General features: G+C 36.3%; 1 protein-coding gene and 1 non-coding gene across 2 annotated transcripts in view; one reads left to right on the top strand and one right to left on the bottom strand.

Moving 5' to 3' along the window:
* The window catches only part of LOC135221552 (uncharacterized), a 355,894-nt gene that overhangs the window by 306,094 nt on the left and 29,615 nt on the right, over nucleotides 1-20,185 (bottom strand). The window lies entirely within an intron of this gene.
* On the top strand, nucleotides 1,590-1,661 carry Trnaw-cca (transfer RNA tryptophan (anticodon CCA)). Its single transcript has one exon. It is a non-coding gene; the product is annotated as a tRNA-Trp (tRNA).

Below are 20,185 nucleotides of genomic sequence, written 5' to 3'. Positions count from 1 at the left end.
ATAGGGAAGGTTCCTATCCGATCTGATTCTCAAGGTGTAGCACAATGAAAAACGGAGATGGATGGAATCACTGCCACACATACACATACACATCACACACATACACGCGCACACTGATACACAGATTCACCCCTTAATACTTAAACTTGTCCAATTCTCTCCTTAAGAAGACCACATGAATACATTACATTTTACTGAAAATTTTCTGAATAAAGATAATTCTTGAATTTCCTATGTCTTCATTTTTGAGACTACATTAATTCATTATGTTAGACTTAGATCGAGTGACTTTGAATACACAAAGGCTACGTAAACAAACAAGACCCCTATACTTGTCTCACTTATTTTCGTAATAAATTCAAATAATTTGTTGTCACTGAGAGAAACGTTACTTTTTAAAGAATTAAGCTTAAATGTAAACGGCTGGTTGGCCATATATTTTCATAAAATTACGCCGATAGGCCTAGAGCCTGCGTACTAGGCCTAAATCTTAGAGAAAATTCCTTTAGCACTTTGTAATTATAGAACTGATTAAGTAGTATGAGCATATGATATTCAAATATCGGATCGACGTAGAAGGATATAAAAAGCGGATTACGATATGTTTAGTTTTTATCATTCCCTTAAACTCACAAATAGTCTAAAATATTCACCACCCATCTACTTTGTCTTAATAATTAAGGCGCTGCTGCCATCTCCATATTTCTCAGGGCCCATTATTGTATAATGTACTCTGACTCTTGAACAACAAAGTTAATCTGACATGCAAATCCACGCCAGTATAACTGCTTCTCTGACAGCGACCCTCGAGATTTACTGCACACAAATCTGATTCCCTAAGCCCTCGTTGACAATTAACCAGCATATATTTCGGGCCTTCATTCAGTTTCGCGTATGCTTCAATTGCTACTTAATTATGCCAGTATCATTCTATGCATTCTGCTCCTTTTAATGTCATTTTCTCATATTAGTTTTTTTTTTTTTTTTTTGCTCTATTATTTCAGGTACGGGTATCGTAATTTTCGAAGTTTTCTTTTTGCATAATTTATCATAATGCACGAACAATAAGAATATTAGAGAATAAGGATGATAATGATAATAATAATAGGAAGAAAACGTAAAGAACACAATAATCCAATACAGGTCGAAGGAAAAAGTCTTTCTTTACCAAGAATAAATGTGTTAATGGTCCTTGTCTTACTGCATCTTTCCTCCTTAACCGTAAAAATGAATTAATTCGTAATAAACTTAGGCATAAGAATGATAAATAAACTTAGGCATATGAATGATAAAAATATTCGCAATCAGTCGTTCAAATTTTTCACATTCATAGATTCTTAATATAAACACGAGAGAGAGAGAGAGAGAGAGAGGGGCAGCTTACATGATAAAGTCCTGAAATAGTATGGACAGATAAGTTGACAACGCAACTCGGTTTACATCATGGATTTATTCATACACTCAAACATCACATCATAAAATGTATCAAAAATATTTCGAAAAACTCATAGCTGACCACCGCTACAATTTCCGGACTTTTGGGGGAGGACCAGCCGAATGTAGGACGGGCCTTACCCTCCGTCAATAGCGGCCCCGTGGCGCAATGGTAGCGCGTCTGACTCCAGATCAGAAGGCTGGGTGTTCGAGTCACTCCGGGGTCAAGTGTAGGTTATTTTCGGTTGTTGCTTCTTTGATATATAGCTTCTTGAAGTAGGATGTGCTATATTCTCAACAGCATAACTCGCTAAACGGTTTATCGTAACACCTAAATTGCGTTAATCTGTATTACTTGATCGACTGACAATATTAAAACATTTCTTCCTATCACTTAGCCAGTGCCAATGACTGTCAATGCATCCCAAGTATTTCCACATTTACATGCTTAGAACTTCATGGAGTACCTTTACTTGTCTGAAGGACATAGAAAAAAAAACGTATGATCTTTCCATTTGTAGATTTGAACACACTTATACATATATCAAGAGACGTACTATACACACACACACACACATATATATATATATAGAGAGAGAGAGAGAGAGAGAGAAAGGGAAACAGCATACACGATAAAGTCCTGAAAGAGTATGGACAGATAAGTTCACAAAGCAACTCGAACTATGGCTCTGTTATCATAAGAGTAAATTAAGTAACTGGTAGTCTGCCGACCGTAGTGGGTGACAACCAGGATGGGTTAACAGCACAGGAACACGCAATTTAACATTTCAGCAGAAATACTAGCCGAATATTTAACGTTAAATTCGCAGCGTCGAACTGCATTCCTACATTTTCGAAAGGATATCTAAAATTTATAGAACTCATTTTGGAACCCGGCACGCTTGAAATGCATTATCGAAAATTTCTATCTGTGACTGACACTGGTCCCAAATTCCACAGGTTCCTCTATCAGCAAGCATCACTTTGGAACGACCTGAATACAACATTCAAGGTCCACGGAATACCTCTTCTTTGGACTTTGACTACAAGTAATACTTAATTTATAGTGAAAGCACATTTAATCCTACATATCTAATTTATACTAAAAGTAATTTCAATCTTTCACAAACAGCTAAACTCTCGTGTTATTAACAAAATACGAGAGTGATAACAAACGTTTAACATTCTTGCTCATTTATTCCTTCTTGCAATGTCCTCCGTTTCATCCATTCGCACAGGGCAACGAGTAATCCAAGGCAAGGCAAAACGAAAAGAAAACCGAGGGATAAAAACGAGCATTAGAAAAAAATACGATTATACGATTCGGGGATTTAAATGCAATTATAGCCCCAGCCTTCCAACCCCCCCCCCCCCCCCCCCACAATTCTTGCTTTCTCCGGCAGTGGATGTCGATTACCATAACAGGAGGCAGTGACTAACACACAAACTATCCAGTACACGCAGCTTGCTCACGATTGCCCCATTAACAGGGAGGGGAGGATGGTAGGGGGAAAGGGGAGGAGAGGGATCCACCGCCCCCTCCCCCTAAAACTGCTCGCTCAGCGCCGTTTTTGGGAGATCGCGCTGAATGCTGGAGAGCACTTGGCTCCTGCTTCCTTTTAACGGCTCGAAATGACCTTAATCGGTGCACCGACAGTTCTAATTTATTCTCGAGGTGTGGCTTCTAGCGGCATCAATCGCAAATACATTTTAAATGCGTCTAATTGGGAGAACTGATCTCATGAGAAACAAAGTTAAACTGATTTTGCACAGTATAAAATACAATAGGTTCATATAATAAAGCTATAAAATACAACAGGTTCATATAACAAAACTATAAAATACAATAGGTTCATATAATAAAACTGTCAAATACAATAGGTTAATAAAACGAAAATAATGGTTTCAAGTTAACATGACCCTCCTTAGTAACTTTCAAAGACTTAGCTTCATTTTCCTTACCAATTTTGATTGTTAAACTATGAACAGTTAAGTTTATCTATGGGGAAATTAATTGAAATTATGTTAATTTGTCTAATCATCCTACTTTTTCGTATCTTTGTTGAACATGGATGAAGGTGCCTTTTGACAGCGAATAATAAATGCAATATATTGGAAAGCAGTAACAGGCAGTACGGTGAACCCTTGAGTCAATAATTGATATGTGTTGGTTCAGTTCCATTAATATCATTATTAGCATCAATATAAAACAACCGACCGTGTAGTAAACCCACTGCTGAAATAATTTCTCGCATTCTCTTAATATCATTATTAGCATCATTATAATTTCTCGCATTCTCAACCCATAGGTGGCAATTCCTATTATACTTAAATCATTGGACTATTCCCAAAACAATTCCTTTGTATTCCCAGTTACGATTCCGGAACCTGTGACTTGTCCATGAATTTAACGCACATTAACACCGCCTAACAATTCCGGAATATTTTGCAACTTGCCGATGAACTGAAATGACACCATGAAATCAATTGTTATTCGCCACATGCATGTGTAAAATATAACAGCAGTCTCTGTTGTTGATGTATACTCGCTCTGTAAACACACGTACGCACACACACACACACACACACTCGCACTATAAAAAAACTATACAAGACAAATGTCAGCTTTTAGTAACTCCGTCTCAACCGCCATATTCGCAGAATCGGAGAATTAAAAGAGAACAACAGTGTAAATAAAATAAAATAAATAAATAAATAAGCAAATAAATAAATAAATAAACAAACACCATTCAAGAGAAATCTCAGCTTTTAGTAACTCCGTCTCAACCGCCACATTCGCAGAATGGGAGAATGAAGAGAACAGCGGTGTAAAAAAAAAAAAAAAAAAAAAAAAAAAAAAAAAAAAAAAAAAAGAGGGCATAAAAAAGAAGGCACTGAACATGTATACAAGAAGAACAACGGTACACAAAAGGATGCACGTATAATCTCACAAGGTCTGGTTGCTGTCTTCTCTCCATTTAAGGCTGTGGCGAGAAATTCGGGACTGGCCCCGTTGGTATCTGGCAAGAGCCGAGCGCTGTTTGGTGTTAGTTGTAATGAATGTCGAATTGGGCTGTCGATCTGCCTATACACGGTTTCTGGATCCCGCAAATGAGAGAGAGAGAGAGAGAGAGAGAGAGAGAGAGAGAGAGAGAGCTGCTCACATACTGACTTGATATCCAAGAAGGTCTCCCATAAGCCGTTGCAAACATCTGACAACTTTTAAGCAGACGCTGAATTTGAAATCAATCAATTAATTAACGCACAGAGAGAGAGAGAGAGAGAGAGAGAGAGAGAGAGAGAGAGAGGTCACTCACATACTAACTTGAAACCCTGCAGGTCGCTGAAAACATCTGAGGACTTTTGTGTAGACATTTGATATCAAATCATCCAACTAACGAAAGCCCTGATCACGGTCAATGAAGCTAATAACATATACGTAGTACCACAGCATATTCTAAAAAGCAATCTAATTTGGTCAGGAAGATAACCCATCTTTAAAAAAATTGAAAACACACACATATACAAATCCACAACGGAACTACTCGTACGTCGCGAATTTTCGAATCAAACTTGTGAACAGTATTATGCAAGAGGCATGATTCCACTCTCCCTTTATAAAGGGTATCGTTGTAATGAAATCAGAACAGAGTCTGTCTACCCATTTCAATCTCCCTCATGTGGAAGACTACATTTCTAATTGCTGGAGTATCAGGAATCTCTTTTCCTTTTCAAAGGGGCACCTCGATATCAAACGCTTCATTCTACGACCTCTTCCAGGAAAGTTTCTGATCTTCCTTTGTCCTCTTTGGACTACATTTCTCTAAGACTCATGTTATAGCATTCCCTATTGTCAAGGTAGCATATCGTCAAATAGAGAGAACATTGAACAAGAACAATGCATACCACGACTTAACAACCATTTAGCGAACAACGAATGAATTTCGCCTCACTTAAAATCAAAAGGACGCGACTGCTTCAGCTAAAAAGGTTAATAAATTTAAAGAAACTCTGGTGGGTGGATGTAGGCCATTGTTGCTCGTAATATTCATCCGACCGTGATATCACCATGAATGTCTCCACAGCGCAAAATGCGCATGAATTTCTCCTTACGACTTGGGTACACACCATCAGATGTTTGGTTTCTGAGGTCATCAGATTAATTCCTCGAAGCCCAGAACAATAGTTTGGTTTCAGAGGGGTAAATCTAAGTGAGCTTCAAAATCTTATCGAAAAACGCAAGGAAAGTTAAATCATGGTCAACACAATGGTTTAGTTGCAGAAAGGAAAATCAGCGTTTGAAAATCTTAAAACGTAAGGCTAGTTAAATCACGGTCAACACAATGGTTTAGTTGCAGAAAGAAAAATCTACGTCTCAAAATCTTATCGAAAAACGTAAGGTAAGTTAAACCGAGGTCAGTTACGATAAACTACAACTAGAAAACAAAAGTAAGAGTGAAAGAGAACTTTCTAAATATCCTGAGAGGAATGGAATGGAAAGGAATGGACTGGAATGGAATGGAATGTGTGATTTAAGTAATAGGCCAAGCACTGCGACCCCCGAGGTCCATCAGCGCCGAGATGAACGAAGATGACGTATAAAGCCTCTCTATACATATTTACATATACACTTACACAAGCCTACACACACACAAACTAAATAGTACTCTTATAACTTTAACCTAAAACTTCATAGAACAATAAAACTAGAAAACCTCAGAACGTAAGTCATCAGTGGAAGTTAATACCAACAAGTATTCAAAGGACACCACGGCATTCTGCCAGGAAAATACAAAAGCACAGAGAAGAAGGGAGGAAAAAAGTTTAATGCGAATTTTGAAAACAACCACAACACTACGTATGGATAAGCGACGCGCCCTGAGCTGAGAGCCAGGGGTCAGTCGCGGGGTGACTAAGAGAGAACCATCACCAATAAAAACAAAAACGAAGAATAAAAAACACAAAAAAAAGGAGAAAATCCATACATGGGCATTAAGAGAGGGGGAGAAGGAAGGGCTCCTGCGGAACTCCCTTTAAGCCGTAAAAGCTTCACAAGCTAAATGTTAACGACCTCCTGTATGACGCCTGTTAGGTTCCTGAGTGTCCTTCCAGGATGCCTCCGCGGCCACTTTTTAACATTAGGATCCTACGGCAGCGGTTGCTTCCGTCTCCCCCCCCCCTTTTTCCCCCCTCACCCCCGCCCCCATTCTCACTGTTACTGTTATCTTCTGCGATTACCGTTACCGCGGGATTATGGGATTTCTCTCCTAGATCCGACGGGAAAAGAAAGGGACGACATTAACTCCTGGAAACATCTACCAAAGCCCTTTCCAGAATTTTCCTGGAATTTTTCCTTCTGACACTGGAGACAATATATATATATATATATATATATATTATATAATATATATATATATATAAATATATTAAAATTTAATTTTCTTTTGCTTGGTGAAATCTTATGGTATTGTTAAACAAAGCTCTTAGATCAACAATACCATAAGATTTCATAAGGCAAAAGAATATGAAATTCAGAATGTATTAACTGAAAAAGACCCACACATACACAGACAAACAATGTAATATATATATATATATATATATATATATATATATATATATATATATATATATATGTGTGTGTGTGTGTGTGTGTGTGTGTATTTAAAAGCACACAAATATATATATATATATATATATATATATATATATATATATATATATATATACATACACATACATACATCAGGGGGCCAGTCTCACACATATTACACAAACATGAATGCAGACACCCAAACAAATCTCATCCATAATCTCCACTCAGATGATACAGAGAATAGTCAAATAGCAGAATAAATTGTCTTCTTATGTCTTACTGAAGGATGTCCTGGAATAATATTATCTTCTGATGTCCTACAGCTGGATGTCCAACGCCATATCCAACACAGAGAGAAACTGCTACAGCAATACTCATTCGCTTAATAATTTTGCCCTCTTGTAAATAATAATGGCGTTTGATGGCACCCTCTTATTTGGGCGCTTCTTCAAAATGAAATAAAACACATGGAAAATGTTCTCCTAAGTTATTACAAAAATATTTTTTCGGGGTAAATGAAGTTCGCTCATTCTCATGGTCTTTAGACAGCGCGTACAAGCTATACCGATAATATACTTTAAAAAAAATACCTGACTGAACATGTCTCTAAGACGTCATATTTATTAAACTAAATAGAAAAAACGACAATCTTTCAATATTATTTCAGCCGATATAGCCTTTGTAAAATGTCAGTCTAGTGCTTGGTAACGTTTTATTGCTGACGGTTCTTGAAGAAGTAGATCTATTATCTGACTCACGGAGTTAGATTCTTTGACTTGAGTAAATTCATGACTCCATTTTGCCTTTATCACAGCCATAGATCGTGTGACATTTTCTGAATATTCCCTTTCACGTTCTCTGCAGTAGTTCCTCATGGGACGAGTGGGTTTGCGTGCTCGCCTACCGATTTTATAGCCCGAGTTCGCTCGCCGCTCTACCAATGCGGAGGAATTTATTTCTGGTGGTTAGAAATTCATTTCTCGACATAATGTAGTTCGGATCCCACGATAAGTTGCAGGTCCCGTTCCTAAGTAACCAATTGGTTTCTAACCAAGTAAAAACATCTGATCCTTCGGACCAGCCATAGGTGAGCTGTTAATCAGCCGAGTGGTCTGGTTCAACGCAGATATACTTGACGCAGTACCTTCACACCTGCACCTGTCATAGTCTCTATGTTAGTCCTGCTGACCTTCCTGCAATTGAACAGATGTCAAAGAAGAATGTTCCTATCATAACAGAGCAATGCAAATACGTTGTGTTATGTCATGACTAATACTGTTTTTAAGGTAATATCACCAACCTCTGGGTTAACATGCAAGCAAAAACACATACGCTCATACAATCAAAATTGCCTTTCGGTCATATGTATGAAAATTAGGGAATTCTTTGTAACAAATTATATAATTACGTTGCATTACACCATTACTAAAACTGTCTTTATTTAAGCTAATATTCTCTGTGAAAAATGGAGAATTTTATTTTAACAAATTATATAAATACATTGCTTTACGCCATTACTAAAACTGTTTTCATTTACGCTATTTTGACCATTCTCTGGGTGGTATGCACGCAAAAAACACATACGCACATACAAATAAAATCGCCTTTCGTTCATATCTATGAAAATTGACTCCCCCACGCAGCGCGCTCGCGAACCAGCCCCGGCTAATATATCATTCAAAACAGCAAAAGCCACAGGTATACAAGTGGGTGTATCTGCATCGTTTGATGTTCCTTAGTGGATGTGAGAAAACTCCTCTTGAAGAAGCGCCAATATTTGCCCGATTTTGGACACAAAGCCCCCTGCTCTCTCTCTCTCTCTCTCTCTCTCTCTCTCTCTCTCTCTCTCTCTCTCTCTCTCGAATTAGCGATTCTGGTTGGCGGCGATTTGCAGTTTGCCAAAGAGAATAATGGGTTGATAAATACAGCATCAAACAGTCGAGGCCAAACACGTGAAAAGTTAAACGGGCGACTGTGAACAGACATCCGTTTGCATCTCTCTCTCTCTCTCTCTCTCTCTCTCTCTCTCTCTCTCTCTATATATATATATATATATATATATATATATATATCTCACTCTTCTCTCTCTCTCAGTTCGCTCTCGCTCTCTCTCTTTCTCTCTCTCTCTCTCCTCGATATCTATCTCACTTTTCTCTCTCTCTCAGTTCGCTCTTTCGTCTCTCTCTCTCAGTTCGCTCGCTCACTCTCTCTCGTAAGTAGCCATCTTGCTTGGTGAGACGTACCCGCGTGAAGTCAGATTAATCAACAGATATCACAAGTTTAACATACGACTAGAATTTGAGAAATATCTAGAAGTGTTCGTGAACTATCGGTGATAAGATTAGTGTGAAAATAGTAGGATAAAGCGTCTTCTAAGTTAGTTTATCAGTGTAATACTATAAATCAGAACAAGATGGCAGTAAGTTCCAACTGCGGGAAGAGGTGGCGTAATTTGGCGTGTTTAGCAGATTCGCAATACGATGAGGTAGCAGGAAGGGAACTGGCATTTCTCATCTATGAAATCAGCAACAGTCCTAACCAAAAAGATACAAAAGCATTCATAGATATATTAGAAGGATATAATCCTTCAAACTGGAACAAATCTAATGAAAACATCTTGAAAATAATTGAAGAAGTTCCAAATAAAATCCAAGTGGTCAAGAGACTCATAAAGAAAATATACATAAACCAACATATTCCGACAAAGAAAATGAATAAGGTGAATCTTGTGAATATCCTAATTGATGCATTAGGAAAAAGAATGCCAAAAGCATGCAAACTGTGTAAGGTTTTGGTATAGCATAGTCAATCCACAAAACCTAATCAGAAAATGTGCTGCATGCAACATTCCGACCCATCCACAGTGTGCTGAGGTAATACAAGATTTGAGAAAAGATACAAGAATTTTTTTGTTCAACATGTCTATCATGGATAGACAATGTTATTAAATCAAGATTGAATGTACAAATAGTTAGAAGAAGAAGAAGAGGAAGAGGAAGAAGAAGAAGAAAAAGAAGAAGAGGAAAACGGAAGAGAAGTAAACAAAATGAAATGACAGAAAAAAATAAGGAAAACAAAGAACAAGATAAAAGTATGGATGCAGAGATACTCATTGATACTACATATGAGGCAATAAAGCAGCATACCTACGAAGAAATAAATTACGATATGACAACAGAAAAGCAAATCCCGAAGAGGCTCTACCCAGATCTATACAATGACGGGAAAGAGGAAAAAATAGACAAGAAAGACAAAATCTGCAACCTTTTGAAAAGAGGGAATTGCAGATTTGGAGAAAGATGTTACTACAAACATCCTAAGATATGTCAAAACTATGAAATATATGGTAAATGTGCATACTTAGATGGATATGGGGATGATTGCAGAGATCTGCATCCAAAAATATGTAAAAACCTAAAGAAGGAAAAGGATGTAAGTTCGACAAAAAATGCAAATATATGCACCTGTAGCCATGAATCATAATCAAATAAATAACCAACCAAGTAATAAAATCCAAAATAAGAAAGAAACAAATAAAGAGAGAATCAAGAATATCAGGTAAAAGAGAAAAGCAAACCACCAATGAGATATGCAGAGGTGTCAGCAAAAAATTTCAAAGCATCAGCTCCGAAATTATACTCAAGAGATAATAACTGTATTTATTATGCAAGAGGATATTGCAGAGAAACGGAGAAATTGCAGATTCAGACACAAAATGAATAATTATGATGAAGGAAGATCAAATATTATGGAAAAGTTGGATTTTTTAATGTCAGAATTTCTGGAAATGAAAAAAAAAAAGAACAACATACCAGAACAGGAAAGAGACATGGGAAAATCCTTATTACTACCAGTATTAAATGAAGGAGAAAAACACGCAAACCATCATAGTGATGAATGCGCAGGGTTTGGAGTTACGAGTAACTCAAAAAGAAAAATAGAGTACTTAGAAGAACTAACCCAATGAAAAAGAAAATAGATATAATGAATATAAGTGAAACCTGGTATTCCCAAGAGACTGGGAATGATGATCAAATAAAAGGGTTCCAAACTTATAGATCAGATAGAAAAAATAGGAATCAAGGGGGAACCGCAATATATGGGAAAGACAAAAAACAAGGAAAAATATATGAGAAATATATAACTCAGAATGTGAACTAATAGCGGTAGAATTTGAATCTGAAAAATTGATGAACATAGTAATATATAGACCTCCTAATACTAAAGAGTTTGACTTAATAATTGAAAAATTGGATGATATATGTAGAAATCACAAGGACTGGACTATTCTCCTATCTGGTGACTTCAACTTTCCTTTCGTAGAATGGAAAGAACGAATAGGAGATTGTGGTTGTACTTATACATATAAAAAAGAGAGTAATAGTAGTGCAGAAGATAAGAGGCAATTTGAAAAGATATTAGATATGCTACTAGAATACAACATTCAACAAATAAATCACCTGCCAACAAGAAAGGAAAATACTTTAGACCTAGTATTTGTGAACGAGATGAATTATGTTAAAGAACAAATAATAGTTTATAATGCGAATATTTCAGACCATAATGTCATAGAATTAACAGTTCATTCCAAAGCAAGTGAAAAAAGAGATAAGCAAGAAATGAAAAAGTGGGAAGGATATGGAAAATACAACTTCTACAGTAAAAATATAAAATGGTCAGAAATTAATGAAGAATTAAACAAAGATTGGGATAACATTTTCGTAAGTGATGACATAAGGGTAAATACGGAGATATTATATAAAATATTGGAGAAAATAGTGGAAAAATATATACCGAAGAAGAAAAGTAAACATCATTCATGCATACCATGAGACAGAAGGATCTTGTTCCAGAAAATCAGAAAGTGGAAAAAAGGTCTTTGCAAAAGAAAAAAATGCATGGAAAGTTATAGAACTAAAAAGTAAGATAGAAAATGCAGAACAAAGATTATACAATCAAAAGAAAATGAAAAACGGGACTTGGAAGAAAAACCCTATTAAATATCAAGCAAAACCCCAAACTATTATACTCATATGCGAAGAAGATGAATAAAAGAAGAATAGAAATAGGCCCTCTGAGAATTGAAGGGAGATTAACGAATGAAAAAAAGAAAAAGGAAATTTTGCAACATACTGGCAGAACGATATAAGAGAGAATTCACCCCTAGAATAGATAATGAAGATAATGATATAGAAGTAAGGGATGAAAATAGTGAATATTTAGCTGACATAGATATTAATGAAGCTGATATTGTGCAGGCTATTAATGAAATTAAAAATGGAGCTGCTGCAGGGCCTGATGGAATTCCAGCTATTTTGTTAAAGAAAGTAGTTCATTCTATCGCAAAGCCACTTGCAATATTATTAAGACAAAGTGTAGATACAGGCAAGATTTATGATGAGCACAATTAGCATATATTACCCCTACTTTCAAAAGTGGATCAAGACTAGAGGCAAGTAATTATAGGCCTGTGAGTCTAACATCACATATTATGAAAGTGTATGAAAGGGTAATGAAGAAAAATATTATGAAACATTTTAATAAAAAATAATTTGTTTAATAAAGGACAACATGGTTTCGTACCCGGAAAAAGTACAACCCAACTGTTAGTCCACCGTGAGAACATATTCAAAAATATGAAAAGCGGAAATGAAACAGATGTGGTTTATTTAGACTTTGCAAAAGCTTTTGATAAAGTAGACCATAATATATTAGCGAAGAAAATTAGAAAACACAATATCGTGGATAAAGTAGGAAGATGGTTAAAAGAATTTTTACACAACAGAAAACAGATAGTTATTGCAAACGACGAGAAATCGGATGAAGTCAAGGTAATATCCGGTGTGCCGCAAGGTACGGTGTTAGCTGCAATACTGTTTGTTATTATGATTGAGACATAGACAATAATGTGAAGGATTCGGTAGTGAGTAGTTTCGCAGATGACACAAGAATAAGTAGAGAAATTACTTGTGATGAAGATAGGAACGCTCTACAAAGAGACCTTAACAAAGTATATGATTGGGCAGAGGTAAATAGGATGGTATTTAACTCTGATAAATTTGAATCAATAAATTATGGAGACAGAGAAAGAAAGCTATATGCATATAAGGGACCTAATAATGAGACCATCACAAATAAGGAAGCAGTTAAAGACCTTGGTGTGATGATGAATAGGAACATGTTATGCAATGATCAAATAGCAACTCTGTTGGCAAAATGTAAAGCAAAAATGGGAATGTTGTTACGGCACTTCAAAACAAGAACCAGCTGAACACATGATTATGCTTTATAAAACATATGTTCGTAGTCCACTTGAATATTGCAATATGATATGGTACCCACACTATCAAAAGGATATTGCACAAATAGAGAGTGTACAAAGGTCCTTTACAGCTAGAATAGAAGAAGTTAAGGACCTAGACTACTGGGAAAGACTACAATTCTTAAAATTATATAGTCTAGAAAGGAGAAGAGAACGCTACATGATAATTCAGGCATGGAAACAGATAGAAGGAATAGCAGAAAATATCATGGAACTAAAAATATCAGAAAGAGCAAGCAGAGGTAGATTAATAGTGCCCAAAACTATACCAGGAAAAATAAGGAAAGCACACAGGACATTAATCCACTACGCACCAGCATCGATAATGCAGCGTCTATTCAATGCGTTGCCAGCTCATCTGAGGAATATATCAGGAGTGAGCGTAGATGTGTTTAAGAATAAGCTCGACAAATATCTAAACTGCATCCCAGACCATCCAAGATTGGAAGATGCAAAATATACCGGAAGATGTACTAGCAACTCTCTGGTAGACATTAGAGGTGCCTCACACTGAGGGACCTGGGGCAACCCGAACAAGATGTAAGGTCTGTAAGGTAAGGTAAGTAAGGTTTCCCTTTCCTCCCCCTCCTCCTCTCTCTCTCTCGTCTCTCTCTTCTCTCTCTCTCTCTCTTTCTTCTCTCCTCTCTTTACTTCGCTCCTCTCGCTCCTCTCTCTCTCTCTCTCTCTCTCTCTCTCTCTCTCTCTCTCTCTCTCTCTCTGATAAAAAGTGGTCCCTAATAGGTTCAATTCGTAATGGCGTCCAGGAAAAAAAACACACACACAGAAATATGTTCACCTCGGTAGAGTCGACAATGGTATTTCTCAACAGGGAACATTAGGCCTTATGAGCATCGTTCATTAAACACTGCGATGCCCAAGACGCCAATAAAATTCATGATATCGCTGTGCAAGTGAGAGCCAATCCATCATCCGTGTTGACGGCTGGATATCAGGGTGACTTCGGATGATTGTTATCGTCCGAATCTCGTGTCCCTCAGGAAATAGAATATGTAACAGATCCAGATTAATCTAATTGATTAAGAATTGCATTTCCATATTTGCTCCTCCGTGGAGTGCATGGCAGTGAGTGAACATGTGTGCTGAAATATTCTATTTCCTTCCGTTCGGCAAATAGCCAAGCAACGAAGTATTAGAATTTGTATAATACAAACGATAAAGTTATCCTATTGACATTCAAATCACCTACGAGATGATTACGGCTGGAATTTATTTGCATATGTAAATGCCACTAATTTGAAAATCTTTATATGGGTACTTCAATGAATTATATAATTTTTCATGAGTTTATTTCCTATTTATTCATAAATCTTTTACCTTCAGAGAATTAAGAATAAAATATGCTTTGTGGATGAAGACTGAAATGTACATAAACAAAGCATTATTGCAAATACTTTCTCTCTCTCTCTTTCTCTCTCTCTCTCTCTCTCCCCTTCTCTAGCTTTCTCTTCTCTCTCTCGCTTCCTCTTCTCTCTCTCTCTCTCTCTCTCTCTCATCTCCAATATGAAAGGAAAAGAAAAGACTTAGAAATGACCGAGAAATTGATTTGATGTTTTCAAGTTCATGAACCCACCCAACGAGAAATCGCAGGGAGACCTTAACAACATCCTGTTTCTTATCTCGCAAACAAGATTAAAACTCAATTCCAGTCTGAGGTTTTATTCGTATTTCCAAACTGGGGTATAACCTCTCTTAATTCTCTTAAGTGTTCTGGGGAAAACTGAGAATGATTACAAATAAATGTAGGAAATTAATTTTCCTAAATTTCTTGGGGAAAACTTTGAAAATTTACAAACAAATTCAGGGCATTAATTCTCTTATAATACTTGGGGAAAAATCGGGGAAAATCTACAAGCAAATATAGTAAATTAATTCTCATACATGCCTTGGGGAAAACTCTGGGAAAATTTACAACCAAATACAGACAATTAATTCTCCTTTATGTCTTTGGGAAAACTCTTGGAATTCTACAAGCAGATATACGAAATTAATTCTCTTATATGTCCCTCCCAGGTTAAACTGGGGAAAATCAGCAAGCCATTATCAGAGATTTAAACGTGAAGACTGAAATGAAAATCAATTTACATTGAAAAAAATTGGTGTTTTCCTTTTCGTTAGTAAATATTGGATTTGTAATTAACTTTTTTCATCATTATTCAGAAAATTAACCTTATTCATAAAGGCCTCTCCATACTAAGATGCATTGTTTGCAAACAATGTTTCCTAGTGTGGACAGGCCTTAGGGAACAAGCCCACAACAGGGGCCAATAACTTAAAATTCATACTTTTAAAGAATATGGTGTTCACTTGGAAGACGTGACAAAGGTAATAGGAAATACAGAAAGAAGAGATTAGTTAACAAATTAATAAATAAATAGATAAAAAAGTAAGTTAACTATTCTTAGCTTAATCTAATAAAGTTTTCAAAAGGATACTGTCGAAAAAGGTTAGCTGTCACTCTTCTAAGACAGCAGTTTCCAAGAAAATAGCAGGCAATTTTTTTATAATTCCCATAAATGTTTTCTCAAAAAAAAAAAAAAAAAAAAAAAAAAAAAAAAAACACGAACACACGGCACGCAGACAGAAGATTGTTTACCCTTACACTGCCTGATCACATCAAGAGTCTTAGTGATTCACTACTCGCCCCTCTGTGTCTATTTAAGCCTTTAATAACAATGTTTGATTGCAATCATCGTCTGAACGATCCGGCTGAATAATTAGTACTCGCGCTCCGTCTGCTCGGCGGCTTTCGTGGACCTATAGAAAGATTCCAGCTTTGGGGTTGAATGCCAGATTGGAAAAGGGGAGACTCGGAAAAAATTAGACAGAAAACGGGAGGGGAATGTTATGACCACTTTACAACTTAATACGTGGAACGGTTATTCCTAGGCAAATGTTGCAGTACGGGTAAAGACCTAACCGTAATTATCACAGAACCTTGCCTTCCCTCTCCCTCCCCCCACCCCCCTATCTAACCGTTTTAGTTTTCTGCAAAAGAAAACTATTGAGATAGCTGTTTTCTGTCCGCCCTCAGATCTTACAAACTACTAAGGCTAGAGGGCTGCAACTTGGTATGCTGATCATCCACCCTCCAATCACCAGACATATCAAATTGCAGCCCTCTAGCATCGGTAGTTTTTATTTTACTTAAGGATAAAGTTAGCCATTAGCATCCGTCTGGCACCGCTATAAGTGCCAATAACACACGCAGCCACCGGGCAATGATTGAAGGTTTCATGGGCCGTAGCTGAGAGTTTCATACAGCATTATACACTGTACAGAAAACTTGATTGCGCTGAAGAAACTTTGGCGTATTTTTTACTTTTTTGTGTGTGTGTTTGCGTTGTTGTTGAAGAGAATCAGTGAAAATAAAACAAATCTTTATAACTTGGCGTTCCTTTCGAGTTCATGAATTAAAAGGTAGTAGCATGTAGAAAAAAGGTTATCCATAAATCTAAACAATAAGAATATAAACGTTTATAAACAACGCTCTTAATATGGGTTACATTTGCAACATCATTTCATTTGCATGACAGTAATACCTGTCTTGGCAGTCCTACTTACAGTATTCTGAGTTCCAGGTTGAACATTGCATATGAATTTTAAAAATTTCATTTTCCCGCTAGTTTTACGCCGTTTAAAATCGTAAAACTACAGTTCCATTATCAAAATTAACTCTTTAACTCTTGCTAAATTTAATTAAAAAAGCAATAATTTCTTTTAATTTTCCTGCAAGTTTTACGTCGTTTAAAATCATGAAACTACAGTCCTATGATCAAAATGAACACTTGATACATTTCTACCTTTAAATGTCAGACCATATGAATTTTGCAAGAACTGAGCATTACAGCCTTTGCACCTACTTTCCCTTCCTGCAGATGCCAAATCGGGCAAATTAATTAGAAAGTAACTTGGCGCCACTTGAAAAAAAAAAGAACGTGGTCATATGAACTGACCTTCTGAATTGAATATCTTCATGAGAATACAAAAAAGGAAGTTGGCAGTGAATTCCAAATCTTACTGGTAAAAAGGGGACGAGAAATTCATCAGGTCAGAACTTCAAGCTCTACAGGTAAAAAATTTAAACGACACGCTTTACAAACGGTCAAAGAGCTGAAGGCTGTTTGATTGCAAGTAGCTCCCGAGAACAAAACTGTATCTACAAAAAAGAAAAAAAACAGAAAAAAGAAATAATCAGATCCGCCTAAAAGTACGAGGAAACTGGTGAGAATTTTACTGTAATTCTATCACATTCACATTACTATTAAGTACATGTACACAAGTGTATATATTATGCAAACAGATGTTAGGGATGCTAAACAATCAAGAAATTAATCTTGAAACTACCTTCACAGGGTTTTCTGATGGCAATTAACAATACGCTGCAGTTACAGTAATGACTAAAATACCACAGTGAAAAAGGAATTAAAACTAAAATTCTTGAGAGTGTGGAATTTTGTGCAAGAAAGTTTCATCCTTGAATTGCAATTTAAGAGATGGTCTTGTGTGTGTGTGTGTGTGCGTGGGCGTGATTGTCAAGATGTGTGATGTCTAATTGTAAACACATTCGTATACCCTAGTAAAAATGAGTATATATAGTATGTTTATATATATGTTTTTTCCTATAATAACAAACTAAAAGAAATGTTAATAAAAAATAGCCCCAGAGAAAGCAACAACATAAAATATAAAATTCCATGCATGGATTGTCCCTCATTTTATCTCGGACAGTCTAGCAAGGGCCTAGAAGTAAGGCTAAGCCAGCATAAATATTCTGTAAAAACTGGGCAAACATCTAATGCAATATTCATTCATTAAAGTGAAAACAACCACAGAATAAATTGGGTTGGTAGTTCAGTAATTGCAAGGTCAAGAGATGTCTTATCACGAAATCTTTTAGAATCTGCTTTAATACAACTAACTTTTCATTGTAATTTCAATGTTAGTCGTGGCCTTTTTCATGTTTATGAATGACCTCAAAGATATAATTACAGACTTAAATAAAAATTAGCTCCCTTAGAGTTATCTTCGTTGTAATGTATGTCTAACCTGTATTGTGAATATTGTTTTGTTTTCCAAAGTTCTGAACAGCTGTCACCTATAATTCTTTAATTGTCATGTCCTTGTATCTGAGATGGTTATCTTAAACTTTTAAGCTCACCCATTGTTTATGCTTGTTTGGGAAGGTTACTCATCTTCCAGGTGTGTCGGATTCTAGGTACTAATCTCTTTATAATCACTATCTGTCAGTTATACGAATCTTCTTGTTTTGTCTTTTCCCTCATGTATGTCAGTTCTGCTTAGTAAAGGACGTGGAAACGTCGAAAGGTCTCGCAGTTACTCCTTCGTTTATTTTTCCTTCGTGGCATGTATCTTTATTTATGGATTTATCAAGTTCCTAACTTTCGTGATTCAGTTCATACTTATATATTTATATTACTAATATAGATAGATAGATTATATAATATATATATAATATATAGTATAGATAATAAAATAGATAATTGAACATTAATATGATACATATGTCATAAATGTCAAAATCTATATATCATATATTATATATATTATATATATAATATTATATATATATATATATATATATATATATATATATATTCTTAAAAAATATATATATATATTATATATATATATATATATATATAATATATATATAAATTTGTTTGTAGAACTCTAGTATATTCCTTCTTGTATGCAACCCACGATGTACTTCCCGGGAGGTACACACGAGACCAAACCTCCTACTATATGACCTATGCCACCCAGAGGAAACAAAAAAACCCCACGAAAGAAAGTAAGCCTCCCACTTGCCACCACAGCCGCGCGCCGCTCTGGCCGGGTCAACAAGCAGCACCGAGACAGCGTCCCGATGACCTGAATTGCGTGCCTGAACAAACCTGCTTAAGTCGCCGAATCGATTCCGAACACGCTTGCAGATGGGAGGCTCCGATTCCACTGACACAATACATCATGGCCAATACAAAGATCAGATGGGGCGAGACATGCATCATCACAGACGGAGTTTATTTACCGTCCCATTGTTCGGCCGTGACTCGAATGAGCGTTGCCTTGCAGGCTTGGGAGTGGGAGACATTTGCATAACTTCCACCCACCCTCCCTCCCACCCACCCCCTCCCCCTCTTAAGTAAAGTTTTCCGTCTGTTGGGTAGGGGTGTCTCCTAAAACGAGGAATTAATAATTGTTCAAGGGGTTGTAAAGGATGATATACAGTTCTCTCGGCGGTGCCAGGGGTCTATAAAGTACATTTCGTTTGAAGTGAATTACACGACTGAATAATTAATTTAGTCTCCAGCATAAGAATCGTAAGCAACTTTAATCAATAAGTGAAGGTAATACGCAGGTGGAAAGCTTTTTGCGATATTCGGATGAGGAAATAATGGGGGGGACAACAAAAGCCAAAACCATTCCTCTAATAAAAATAAAATAAAATAAAATATGATAATTTACATTCCAACTTCGACGGAAAGACTCGTCAACTGAGAGACAGTAAATCACAAAAGCCTCAACAAACGAAGACGATAGAGAGGAACTCGGGTATTACGAACTTAAAAGAAATTTCCAGTTCACCTCATCTGTTCACCGACAGTGGGACTTTTAGATGATGACCAGAAATATTCTGGAATGTCATTTAAATATATCTGGCGGAATTAAAACTCACTTAGCGGATGAGAACTAAAAGGAAGCTACAATATTTTTGTAATCAATACAGGCGTTGCAGAATAGAATTTATTAAACAAGACTATTTCTCTTGTTTTAGTCATCCAAGCGCAGTA

Source organism: Macrobrachium nipponense, chromosome 2, assembly GCF_015104395.2.
Source record: "Macrobrachium nipponense isolate FS-2020 chromosome 2, ASM1510439v2, whole genome shotgun sequence".
Lineage (NCBI taxonomy): Eukaryota > Metazoa > Arthropoda > Malacostraca > Decapoda > Palaemonidae > Macrobrachium > Macrobrachium nipponense.
This window is presented reverse-complemented; position numbering and strand designations above follow the sequence as displayed.